The 13,357-nt window shown below is 39.1% G+C and overlaps 1 protein-coding gene across 17 annotated transcripts in view; it reads right to left on the bottom strand.

Moving 5' to 3' along the window:
- Positions 1-13,357, bottom strand: part of SIPA1L1 (signal induced proliferation associated 1 like 1) — a 375,245-nt gene that overhangs the window by 253,176 nt on the left and 108,712 nt on the right. For 14 of the 17 annotated variants that reach the window (XM_038545124.1, XM_038545128.1, XM_038545132.1 and 11 more), the window contains one exon: positions 12,174-12,266. The exons of the other annotated variants lie outside the window; for them this stretch is intronic. The gene's annotated coding sequence lies outside the window, so the exon portion shown is untranslated. The remainder of the gene's footprint in view (positions 1-12,173; positions 12,267-13,357) is intronic. 17 annotated transcript variants of the gene reach the window in all.

Below are 13,357 nucleotides of genomic sequence, written 5' to 3'. Positions count from 1 at the left end.
AGACCTTTTTTAGACTGTGAGCTCCTGAAAGGCTTTGTCTTCTTCATCCATGCCAGCACGGTGCCGGTACCTCAGAGATACTCAGTAAATGCTTGCAGAACAGAAAGAATGTAAAAAGAAACCGTCCTAATGAAAAGGGCCATAACCCCCAGTAGGTGTTACCCACTGTTCCCCTGGAAGCACTCCCAGGACTTCTAGTAGTGACCGTCAGCAACACCTCCTCCACTTTGGAAGGGTTTTTAACATCATCCCACAAAGGAGAACAGAATTTTCTTAAACAAAATTCACTCTTCAGCTAATTTCATAGTTGATAATAGCTTGTACAGAGAAGTCTCAGCACTGCCAATTTTTCACAGCTCATTTGTGTTAGCATCATCAACATTACCTTCAACCTAGGGTTCTTTGTAGAAATCTTTTTAAGCCAGGTGTCAATTTTGTAACTGCTGTTTTAATTAAAACTGATTAACATAACCCATAAGCCTATTGAACAAATACAGCAAGTCACAATAGGCTGACAGCAAACAAGAGAGGAAGGCTGCCCCTCCGCACCCTCTGCATCGTGCAAGTCCCACACAAGCCAGCTCCAGGAGAGCTGTGCTCCAAACAAGACACCATCTGCCACAGGACCCACACAAGGGTCCCAGCTTCAATCCCCATGTTGAATGTTGGTAAATTTTAGTTTATTTCTTAGAACAGCTTAGTTATAGCTCTACTATTTTTTCCTGCTGTCTAACATATGTACCCATCCTGGAAAACATAAACCTAGACTCCTTCTGATAGCATTTCTGCCCTCAATTTTCTTGTTTCTTTAAGTAAACTCTATGTCCTGCCAACATGGGGCTCAAACTCACAACCCTGAGATCAAGAGTCGTACATTCCACCAACTGAGTCGGCCATGTGTCCCTCAAGTTCTCATTTCAAAGAGAGACCTGTACCTCATCCAGTTTACTTCAACTTTTACTATCCATAAGCAGTTCCTCAGTTTAGGACTTTTAAGCCAGATTCCCATGACTCCTTCTTTCCACACCCAACGTTGCTGGAGAAGAGACTGGAACACAGTGCCAGGAGCAGAAAGACCAACAGATTCAGAAGCACAACATCTGAGTTCAAAACCTGCCATTACCAGGACACTTGGGTAGCTCAGTGGTTGAGCATCTGCCTTTGGCTTGGGGTGTGATTCTGGTGTCTTGGGATTGAGTCCCACATCGGGTTCCTCACAGGGAGTCTGTTTCTCCCTCTGCCTGTTTTTGCCTCTCTGTGTGTCTCTCGTGAATAAATAAATAAAATCTAAAAATAACAAAAACAAACAAACCTACCATTACCAACCAGCCACGTAACTTGGGGCAGGGGAAATGACCCTTTCTAAAACTGTTTATTTCTAAAAGGAGAAAAATTCTATTTTGTTCACCTATCTTGGTTATCATAAAAAAAGATTAAAAACTATTACAAATGATTAATAACAACTAAGAAGATTAAAAGCAATTTTATTTCTATACCTATAAATACTAACCTATATTAATTATATATTATAGTCATCTTCATTATTATATAGATGAACAGTAAATTTACCTATATGTGTATGTACTTAATATAAAAATAAAGGTAATTTTGTTTGTATTTTTGATTATAAATAAATAATGATTATTTTAAAAACTAAAAGTAAACTTACTGTTTTTATTCACATTCTCTCTGAGTTAAGTCCTGCTATAAGGCACCACCTCTCACCAGCAAATAAGTTCAAAAGGCCTCTTTGTAAAGTTTCAAACCATCTACTACTGTAATAAAGTTACTATATAATTACAGAAATACCACAAGTGGAAAATCACAAAATTTAAACTAAGTATAAAATATAAACTCAAAAGTCACCCACAATCCTACCACCCAAGGGGTGGTAATATTGTGGTATAGTTTTTAAGAGATTATGTAAAATGCTTTGTATCTTTTGTAATGTCATGTTATCCTTTGCACACTTCTCCATTTCTTTAGTGTTCCTCAAAAATCAGGTGCTTGACCATCACCATCTTCTATACGTCACGAGTCACAAATGAACCATTTTGCATACTATGTGACAGATAGGCTGCACCTAATTTTTATGTTACAAATATTACAGTGATAAACATCCCTGAACATAAATTTTTATGAATTTTTAAAAAAAAGTTTTGCCACAGAAAAAGTCCTCGAAATGGTAAAGCAGGGCATAATTACCATGAAGGCTTTGGGCACATACTATAAAACTTTTTCACAAAGTCCACATAGTAAAATCCCACTTAACTATGGTAACAAACAAGATGATAATTGATTTAAAAACTGAAAAGGCTGATTTAAACAGAGAACCATAAACATTCACACACACACACACACACACACAGCTTAGCCTTCTAATTTGAAATACACATTCTTGTATCAATTTCCTGATGATGAGTGAACATCTTTTCCATGGATAACCAGTCTTCAAACTGACTGCAGGCTAATCGTTCTTATACAAACCACAAACAAAAACCATCATCCACAACTCCCACTCTCCCTGTTTTATTAGAATGGAATACAAACTCAAAGGCTCTCAGGAAACAAGTTGAGAATCCTTACAGAAGTTTACTCCCCCAGGGATGCCTGAGTGGCTCAGTGGTTGGGTGTCTGCCTTCAGCCCAGGGTGTGATCCTGGAGTCCTGGGATCAGTCCTGCATCAGGCTCCCTGCATGGAGCCTGCTCTTCCCTCTGTGTGTCTAGGAGCCTATCTCTGCCTCTCTCTGTGTCTCTCATGAGTAAATAAATAAAATCTTAAAAAAAAAAAAGTTTACTCCCCCAATCCTTTACAGTTGCCATGACCATACCTAACTTCACAGCATTCTTTCTGGAGGCCTGCCTTTGGAATCTTTCAAAAGTATTTAGCATATTTTTGTAGAAAAATGATACATTTTAATTGTATTACATAAAATTTCAATTATGTAATTACACAATAACAAGTACTACTGACATAAACAGGCTTTTGTTATAAACAAAAATAATTCTTTTTTTTTTAAGATTTTATTTATTTATTCATGAGAGACACACACACACAGAGAGAGAGAGACAGAGAGAGAGAGAGAGAGGCAGAGACACAGGCAGAGGGAGAAAGCTCCATGCAGGGAGCCCCATGTGGGACTCAATCCCAGGATCATGCTCTGGGCCAAAGGCAGTCACTAAACCCCTGGGCCACCCAGGGATCCCCTAAAGCCAACTCTTGATCAATATTCAACTCAATCGGTTGACTTAGAAGGATGTGAGAGTCTAGAGAGTGCCTGCCCACACACGTTGGAGTCATTACGGGCACTGACGAGCTGGGCAGGAGGGAGACGGAAGTTGCCAGAGAGCTTCATCTCTCAACCCTTTGCAAGTACTCAGTACTGTGTTAAAAGGCATTTTTTAAACTTTATGCATACATGCAGGTTCAGTATACACTTACACAGACACGGGTAGTCCCTGAACTCAGAGGAAGAGCAAAAGCACATGTTAGTGTTTAACAGACTTACCAAATGGAAGTCAAGAGTAGCCAACCAAGTTCTTTCTCCTACTCCCTCCTCCAACCAACCTCCAAACAGAGCCCAGGCTTAGGCCCCATCTCTTGCCCCTTTCTTTCTAAACTCAGTCATCAGTTGAGCTCATCCAGCCTCACAGCTTTAAATGTATAAAGACTATAACATTTAAAATTCTAGATGCATGTCAAAGAACAGAATGTGGATTCCTCACCTCACAGACCTGCTCCACTCACCAGACTAGTGACCACCACCACCATCCATCCATTCAGGACAAGAGGCTGCTGTCCTTAACTTTTCCCATTTGTAACTCCACATCCAACATAATAGTAATTCCTAGCACCTCTTCATGTATTTATGGATTTATTCTTTCTCCTTAAAATGTAAGTGTCTAGAGGGCAGGGACCTTGCCTTATTTCTCAGATCTATCTCCAGCCCCCAAAGTAGTATCAGGTACACAGTAAGTCCTTACTAAACACTGTTGAGTGAAAAGAGTTCCTAAAAACTTCTAGACTCCTCTAGGAAGTTTTCCTTGTATAATTAGAAGACCAGGAGAAAATTTTCCAACCCCTTTTGAAATCTACAATATTCATGGCTTGGGCATGACAATGGACTAATATTCCAACACCTAACCCTAACCCTAACCCTAACCCTATCATTTTATAAACATGAACCTTGAAGTCAAAATAACTTTAAAGAATTTACAAGATTATCAGAGTACAGCTCCTAATGTAAATGTCTGACGATATACAAGCAACGCCACCAAACCATCACCTCTGGCATCCCTTCTCCTTTTGTTTATACACATCTCCTGCAAGTATTTGGAGAAGAGAGTGGTTAAATCAGAGATGTTTATTTTTTCATTGAGATATTTAAGAGGCTTCTTGCAATTTCCCCAATGGCACAGCCACTTGAAAAGCCCACAACTAGTCTGGAGAGTCCTGAAGCACCAGAAAACAATACACAGCAGACAGAAACTAAAAGTCTAGTTGTCTGGATTCAAAATCCCCAAGTCACTGCAGGAAGGTGTTAACTTCTCTCCACTCTTTTACAAATTCTTCCCTATTAGAATCTACTATGAATTTCCAGTACAGAGAGACAGAGAGAGAGAGAGAGAGAGAGAGAGAGAGAGAGAGAAGCTGGGTGTCTGTAATCTGGTACTTGTCATTCGGCTTCATATATTTTGTCCCCAGGTTCTTCATAAAATGCAGTAACATAAGCTCTACTTCCACACCCCCTACACTAGAAAGCCCCTCAAGGTAAACTTCTCACAGGTATGAAGGATGTTATCACCTCACAGACTTTATCGTTTCCCAGTCCCCATCTGAATACCCTGGTGTTTACAAAGCTTGTGGTTATCACTTCATCAGGCTCCCCAACATACTGTAAAAAGCCTGCCAGGCACCCCCAGCTGCTGTTACCAGCTCAGAACCACAACAACTGAGGCAGTCAAGGTCAGGAAGCCCCGTGTTATCCCAAACCCCCATCTCCTACTCATGAACCACATCAACTTCCTGGCTAGGGCTAAGCACCATGTGGAAACTGATCCAGCGCATAATGAGGAGTTCTTGCCCAACATTTGTTTTTATTCAAAACAACTAAAGAGGCACTTTAACATTAGCAAACAGTTTTCCACAAACACCTCATCTCCTCATCAACACCACCCCATAGAGTAAGCATCAGCATTGCCTTCCTCATTTTTCACATGACAATGTGAATGGTCAAAGGGGTGGTGGGAAGAGAGGGGAAGCTGTCAATGTCACAGTGAAGTCAAGTCCTAACTGCACCAGTCTTTCAAAATGGAAGCCCGTGCTCCTCTGCCCACACTAACTACATGGGCTCTCATGAGAGCTGTACCCATGTCCACTTCAGCCCCCTCACAGAGATGCTACACCTAGCAGAGCACCCTTCAGTGCACCCATTCATCACAGCTCCCTACTGCCTTGATTTGGGACAGGAAGGTGGGGGGGGGGGATCTGTGGAGGGATGACAGGATAAATCTATAATAGGTCTCAGAGAGACTAAGGTGAGAAAGATGGGCATTCCAGAGCACTCCAGAACCAATGCAAACCAAAATGGCCCAAAAATATTAAAGACCTGGAGAGCCAGGGTGCTCTAGGCTAGAGCACTCTGTTTTTACTCAAGAGGAGAGCACGCTGTTTTTACACAGGAAGAACGGGAGCTACAGATGAAAACAAGGGAGATGTTTAAACAAAATCAGGGGACTTAGAACACACCTAAGATAAATGACTAGCTCTATAAGAGAACAACGGACATGAGCTTTCTTCCATAAAGTAATGTGGTTCTCCTAGACACAAAGCTGAGACTTTTTGTGATAGGATTTTACATTTCCTTCCTCCAAGGTCAAAATTCACCTTTTATACTTCTTCATCCCCTCTGTTTTTACTGAAGATTCACATCTTTTCACTTACACATTGCTATGTAACACTCATTTGCATATATCTCCCTTTGGGTACCTATTTAAATATGGTGCAAGCTTTCAAGGAAGGAACCATACCTCTTATTCCTTCTGTATGCACCAGAAAATCTGGAATAATACTTATTATGAAAGTCATCCTCTAAATATCACTGACTGATCAGGACATCACAGACTTATTTTAAATGAATTGGTGAGGCGCCTGGGTGGCTCAGTCGATTAAGCATCCAACTCTTGATTTCAGTTCACGTCATGATCTCAGGGTCAGGAGATCCAACCACATAGCACTACATTGGGCTCCACGCTCAGCAGGGTATATGCCTAAGATACTCTTGCTCCCCCTCTCTCTGCCCGCCCCCCACACTCTCTCTCTCAAATAACTAATTATTTTTTTTAAAGGAATTGGAGCTGATTGTAGGAGAAGCCCCTGTAACATACATATCTACCTGTTTCACCCCTTGTAGTCCTGCTCATTTGTACTTACATTGTGCCAGACACAATCCTAAACACTTTATTTATATTATATCATCCTCGTTAACAACCCTATAAGGTATGTACTATTATCAAGTATTACTATCTTACAAAAGAGGAAACTGAAGCACAGAGAGATTAAGTAACTTGCCCAACATCACAAAGCTGGTAAGTGGTACAGGTAAGATTTGAATCCAGGCAGTCTGGTTCCAGAGTTAATGCACTAAACTTCTATGTATGACATAGTCTCCAAGAATAACACATTATACTTGAAAGCATATGGGCCAGATTTTGCTTCTTCAGTTTTAAACTGTGGCAGCAATCACATTTTTTAAAAATTTGACACAATGCAATCCACAATTACTTTTTTAAATCACAAAAAATACGAAGATTTTAATATGCTCCTAAATAAATCATTTAGATTTGGGCTTTGCATGCTGTTTATACTAGGAAGTGCATCTGCTCTTGGCATTAAACATGACAAGCTATTTTATGATTACACAATAGAATGTCAGTGCTATCATCTGATCAAACAAATAGTGAATGATTAATGCCTCTTCGTAGAGAAATTTCTTTTTAAACATATTAACATATAAATAGCTAAGCAAATATTACTTGATTCAGATAACCTAATATCCACAAAAAAACAAGAGAGTTCTTTACCTATAAAAAATAGTCAACACTCACTTAGACACAGTAGCATCCAACGGTGCATTTCTAAATGCCCACATACAGTGTTGACTCAAAGAATCCCCTACTGACTGTAATTAATGCTGACATAAATCTGGACACAGAAATGGCAATGAAATCAATGGGCTGTTTTCACAATTAAAAATGTTAGTCCAAGCAGTCAGAACATTTTTCTGCAGAAACATTGTAAAACCTTGTCTGTGAGTTCTAGGACCAAGAAGCCAGTTTTACTTATATCTTTAAAATTATTACTATTACACATACATCAGTAACTGATTCATAGATCAAAAGCACTCAGCAAAACTTCATTCAATCAAAATGGAGAGAATATGAAAGAGAAAATTGTTCTCAAAATATAACAAAAGAACAAATAACTATGTCCATTAAATTTGGTTCCTGTGCACAATATAGAACAGCTTGTGAAAACCAGTCAACATGTTTGAGATGAAAAACATCCATTTTAATCAGAAAGAGTAGCAAACATTAAGCAAAACAAATACTAGTTAAGAAAAAGTGTTTAATCTGGTTCATAATACACACAAATCTCTACTTTAGTCACAATTTTTAGATTTAAAAAATTAGCATAACCTTGCTAAGAGAATACAATTAAAACATAGTGACTTGTTTTACTGTCCCTTTCAGCATGGCTCCATTAATGCCTGTTGTTTATCTACACAAATAAAGAGCAGCCTGAGAACTGCCCTAGTTTCTTTGAGAGTTATCAACTGAAGCTAATGTTTCCTTAGTGAGAAGGCCACTCTAAAAGAGTGCCGTGAGCCTGGCCAGTTTCCCTTGCTATTTACACAGACACAAGCCCGATCTGCAGCATGGGCAACACTAGCTTTGCCATGGAATCTGAGTGTCCTTAAAATGATGTGTCTGCACAGTCTCCATTATGCTCATCTGCTCAGCTCAAAATAAAGGGCGGCCTTTCTCCCCAATAAACAGCCAGCTTCAAATGAGTTAAATCATACATTCTAATGGATGGCGGCCTGATGACAGAGTAAAGCTCCCTTTAAGGGTAGCATTAGCTTCTTCTCCCTTGTCCCATTCACCTCTGCATACCCCTACAGTACAGTGTCTTGGACATACAGACGTGCAATACAGGGAGCCCCATGTCTTCCCCCAGAGTACTCCACCCATATCTCTGAACTAAGTTACTAGTACAATGTACAATTGCTCCCTTCAACCCAGACACATGAAAGGACGTGTGAGAAATCACCATTCTAAAGCTTTACTAGAAAACTAGAGTGTGTTCCCCCCACATGCCACTCTCAAGTGTGTGTTGTGAAAATCTTTCTTTACTTCTGCTTGATAAGGAGAGGGTTATGAGAAATATAATGCTCCCAGCACAGCTAGCACCTAGGAAACAGCCAAAGCATATACCCTCAATGACACGTGAATTGCTGAACATTCTCTTGAGCCTCAATGCTGGTACTAGTGATGGTTAGTACTACAGGGTCAGAAGAGGGAACTCAAATGGTAGGAATAAAGGATAACCCTGAGACAACGAAAATCTGACACTGGTTTTGAACCCATACTGTATCTAGTCAAAACAATTCAATAGGCCATGTTAAATAGCTGAAACATGTTGACTGTTTCACCTCAATTTCTTTTCTTTTTTTTCCCTTTTAAGATTTATTTATTTTGGGGAGGGGGAGAGAGAAAGAGTGAGAGTTTGCCCACATGCACATGCACACACACACACACAGAAGGGGAAGGGGCAGAGGGAGAGAGAGAATCTCAAGCAGACTCCACATGCAGCTCAGAGCCTAACTTGGGGCTCTCTCTCACGACCCTGAGATCATGATCCTTGCTGAAGCCAAGAGTCAGATACTGAACCCACTGAGCCCTCATTTCACTTCAATTTCTTATCACCATGTAAGGCAAATTACAGCAGACAGCTTCATAGGATGTTTGCACATAAACAGAACATCTCTTCCTGATAAAATACATGTACACCAAGGCTGCAGTCTTGTTCCGCACTTAACACCACTGGTTTCATTAGGGGGATGAACCCAGTCACCAAAAGGACATTTATTTGTTAGTAACATTTTTTGTAACAATGAAGCTACAACTCAAAAAAGTTTTGAGCAAAATGGTATATACAGATATGCCCTACCATATAACCTCAACATGATTATCCACAAAAAGTGCTAGAATCATATCTACTATTACATACCATGTGCCAAAATCTCCATTTATAAAATAGAGATAAAAATCTTTCTTAAATACTGAATATCAGTAAGATTTATTCAGAAACAATGAATTCAAGATGGATCACAGACCTAAACATAAGCTAAATCCATGAAGCTCTCAGAAGAAATTTCAGGATGCTTCGGAGTGGGGGGCGGGGGGGGGGGGCAATTGGTGAAGGTTTCCTAAAACACAGAAAGCAATAACCATTTTTTAAATTGACATATTAGATTTAATCCTATTTAAAACTTGTGATTATCAAATGACACTGCTAAAAAAACAACTGGGGGAAAATCCTGGCAAAATATAAATCTAAAAAAGAAGGACTGGTATATAGTCTCTATAAGGAACTCCCACACTCAATAATAAAATGTTCCCAACAGCTTGTTTATAACACAGCCTGTTTTGGATGGGGAAAGCTCAACAGGGGAAAAGGAGATGCTGGAAATTTCTCTCCTACAAAGAATAAAGGGTTAGTAGCTAGACTGCGTAGAAGACTACTTGAGGGAGAAGACAGAAAATAAAAACTAGACAGTTGCCAGGACAGTCTGAACTCCTAAAAAACACATTGTACACAGTGCCAGTCAATGCACATTTAAAAGAAATCTGGATTTAAAGTGGCAGTTTTGTTGTCGTATCACACTGGTTTCAGAGAGCTTCTATCCAAATTTAATGCTGGAAGCAATAATTCTTATTTAGGTTTATTCAATTCTCCAACTCAAGAAGCATGTATTTGCATGGAAAATATATTTTACTTAAAAAACGAGATTCATATCATATCACAATTTAGATATTATCTGTTCTGCCTAAAAATAAACTTTAACTCCTTTACAGCAATAGGCCAAGAAAGTAAGGATGCAAAGTAATACAAAATGGTGCATGGTTACCAATAATTTTTAAAGGTTTTCAACCATAATCCCTGAACTGTGATTTTGTATAATTATACATTTGGTTCTGTCTAGACATGTTAGATTGGTAAAGCATACCACCCTACCCCACAAGCACTGGCAGACCAATATATAATAAACAGTTATCCACTGTAGCATTATAAGACATGAAATTGATAGTTACGTTTTTATGTTTTTAAAATGTAGATGTTAACCACTTGAAACAGTAAGAATTTTTGACACTGCAAGGGTATTTTGGTTTTGTTTTGGTTTTTTTTTTTTTTCAAGTTTGTATTTCAATTCCAGTTAACATATAACATAGTATTAGTTTCAGGAGCAGAGTTCAGTGATTCATAACTTACATATAACACCCAGTGCTCATCATAAGTGCCCTCCTTAATGCCTATCCCACATCTAGACCCTCCCCCATCTACCTTTTTTTGTAAGAATCTTATGGTTTTATCACAAGTTTTTCTTTTTTTTAAAAAAATTTTTATTTATTTATGATAGTCCCAGAGAGAGAGAGAGAGAGAGAAAGAGAGAGAGGCAGAGACACAGGCAGAGGAAGAAGCATGCTCCATGCACCCACCGGGAGCCCGATGTGGGATTCGATCCCGGGTCTCCAGGATCGCGCCCTGGGCCAAAGGCAGGCGCCAAACCGCTGCGCCACCCAGGGATCCCCTATCACAAGTTTTCCTAATGCAAATCTAAACATGTTATGAATGATGGATTGGTTAATGTATACCTATACTTTCTCATTTGATTTACCCTTCTCTCTGCAATTTGACCAACAGTGCGTAAGGGGTGCTTTGTTGCTATTCATGCACTGCCCTCTTGGCACAGTTATACCACACAAGAACTTGAGATGCTGTTTCGCACAAAAATTTTTTTTAAAGATTTTATTCATTCATTCATGAGAGACACAGAGAGAGAGAGGCAGAGACACAGGCAGAAGGAGAAGCAGGCTCCATGCAGGGAGCCCGATGTGGGACCCGACCCCGAGACTCTGGGACCACACCCCGAGCCGAAGGCAGAGGCTCAACCACTAAGCCACCCAGGCGTCCCTGTTTCATACAAATTAACAAAATAAATATCTAAACTCCAGGGTTCTGTCTCAGAGGACTGTTAGAACCTGTTCAAACTAAACTGCCAGTTAAAAAGGAATACCTCATGTGAAAACTAAATGATACACTTTTTAGCTGTAAAGGGGAAAAACCATACAATTTCTAAGTACTGTTAACACCACCGTAAATGAAAGAGCTTTGACCAGAGTAGCTAAGATGTCAAACCAACAAATATTGTTACATAAATGATTAGTGATAACTAAAAGTATGTTATTTTAAGCTAAAACAGGGATATATCCTATCCCCATAATATGTGAAGAGAGAAGCATAAATACAGAAAGAAACAGAAAAGAACAATTCAACACTGAAACAGACAGATGAAGGTTCAAATCCTAGCTCAGCCACAGATGAGTAATGAGACCTTGTCAAAATCATTAGCCTTAAACGTAACGCGAAGATATCGGTCAACATCTCACAGGATGATGTCGAGATTAAATGAGATCACGGAGGCAAAAGTCTGGCAAATTTCTGAGTACAAATTATTCAATAATGGTTACTCTTATAGTTAAAATTTCCTCAATAAGGATTTGGAATTGCTAAAAGGCTGTAATGTAGAAGAAACAAAGTTCATCATACAAAAAATGCCAATTAAAGATTTCTAGTTTAGGAATTTTATCTCATAGTCCCAACAACATTGCAGGAAACTGACAGAATTTTAAACTTTAAACTAGCAATAGTGCCAGAGGGAATAGGTTCTTCTCCTTTCCTTCTGGTCCAAACACTTTAAGAAAAGGGGGAAAAAACAAAAAACAATCATTCATAATCAACCATTATAGGCAATTATTCATGTGATCAAATAACTGCCCACATCCAATCGTAGCTAACGGTAAAACTGTTTCGACATAAAGTCACAAACCTGAACACTCTGTTCCTCTTGCTTGTAAACCAGCTTGACGCAGTTACACTACAATGATTTTCTGGGACAGGCTGCAGCTAACTGAGCAAGTACCTGTGCATGATAAAAATATGAATTTAGTAAAAAGTCACAACATTCTGTTTCATTTAATTCTTCATTCGTGTTCCACTCATGAAGGATCAATCAAGTTCTATGTCAGGCTCTGCCAAATATTTACAGGATAACAAGAGCAATTCCTGCAGGGGAAAGGGCATCTATGAAAAGTGTAAAGAGGCACAGCCGACGATGTCCTGGCTCACACAAAGCACGTTTTAAATCACCAGAGCGAAAGGGCAGATAAAGGTAGAAATTGGAGTGACAGAGCCAAAAGTAAAAGGGGCTTTTGCCTAACCTTCATTCTAAACATCATGGTTTTCCAACATATACCACTTTTTGTTGATAAAGTAAATTTCTTAGATTTTATTTACAGTACTCGTTTAATTGGCATATTTATTCAGAGTTATAAAAAGATAAACTCTATAGTATCCCAGTGAGATACCAATTTTTAAGTACCCATATTCTGTCTGCCCTTCAAGAGTAGTTCCAGGACCACCTTCTCCAGAGATCATTTCTTGATAGCTTCAGCTGAAAGCTGTCATTTGTCATGAATTCCTATAGCATTTTGCCCACAACGAACTACCAGTTTCCCTTTCTACCTCGTATTTAGGTTTCCTTCCTAGACATCTCAGATGTCCATAAAAACTCAGGCTCCCAGAGAACAGGCTCATATATGATTTCCCTAAGGCAGAGAGCCCTGCAAGAGCTGCAAAGTTCAAAATAAACATTAACAAGTGCAAGGTTTTGTTCCTTTAAGATTGAAGCTCAGTCATAAATTTCCGTAACTTTATCACCACTACTGATAGTATTATATTTACTTAAAAACGTGTCTCTAATCAGGGTGATTGCCTGAAAACCTTGACACCATATGAGAAAGAATGAAGCTAGAAGAACAACTTTCTCCATAAAATACCCTACTTGGTCTTCAAATGAGATTCAAACACTACCGGCTCCATTTTTACACATTACTGGTGCCCCCGGGACATCTAAAGAGTTGACAGAGTTGTTCGATTTAAACCAAAGGCCCTAAACACTATAATTTTCCATCACATAATCATAAAATCAGGGTTAGGAAATTTCCACTCGCC

The sequence above is a fragment of the Canis lupus genome, chromosome 8 (genome assembly GCF_011100685.1).
Source record: "Canis lupus familiaris isolate Mischka breed German Shepherd chromosome 8, alternate assembly UU_Cfam_GSD_1.0, whole genome shotgun sequence".
Classification (NCBI taxonomy): domain Eukaryota; kingdom Metazoa; phylum Chordata; class Mammalia; order Carnivora; family Canidae; genus Canis; species Canis lupus.
Note: the sequence above shows the minus strand (reverse complement) of the source record. Positions and strands in the feature narration are given on the sequence as shown.